Here is a 436-nt window from a genome sequence, read left to right on the forward strand (position 1 = left end):
GTCCAAGTCTGGCTTAAATACTACATTATTTACTAGATTTACTGCTCAGTGCAGCTAACTGGTTATTGGTATTAAAGTTGAAAACTAGCCTTTGCAAAGGAATAAAAGATCCAGTGAGGAAATTTTAGAGATTGACCACCTAAGCCCCACCATGGTAACTTTGAAAATATTGATAATTTATTAATAAATTTTAATCATACAGGTAATTGAACGTGTCATCTGCTCTGATATTTTTAAGTACTTCTTCTAGGCCTATAACATTTTTAATAGTATTTAGATACTGTCTCTTATACACATCTAGATGTGTATAAGAGACAGCGCATAAGATGGGTATGATTTAAACAAATAAAACAACAAACACATTAAACGGACATGAACGAATTTATGAACGATATGATGGACAAGATTAAAAAAATAATAAAATAATGAAAACATA

General features: G+C 30.0%; 1 protein-coding gene across 1 annotated transcript in view; it reads right to left on the bottom strand.

The window, feature by feature from the left end:
* The window catches only part of LOC117114099 (tyrosine-protein kinase receptor Tie-2-like), a 25,991-nt gene that overhangs the window by 4,411 nt on the left and 21,144 nt on the right, over nucleotides 1-436 (bottom strand). The gene's annotated exons all lie outside the window — the stretch shown is intronic.

This window comes from Anneissia japonica, unplaced genomic scaffold (assembly GCF_011630105.1).
Source record: "Anneissia japonica isolate Jap-2015-1 unplaced genomic scaffold, ASM1163010v1 scaffold288030_len866700_cov218, whole genome shotgun sequence".
Lineage (NCBI taxonomy): Eukaryota > Metazoa > Echinodermata > Crinoidea > Comatulida > Comatulidae > Anneissia > Anneissia japonica.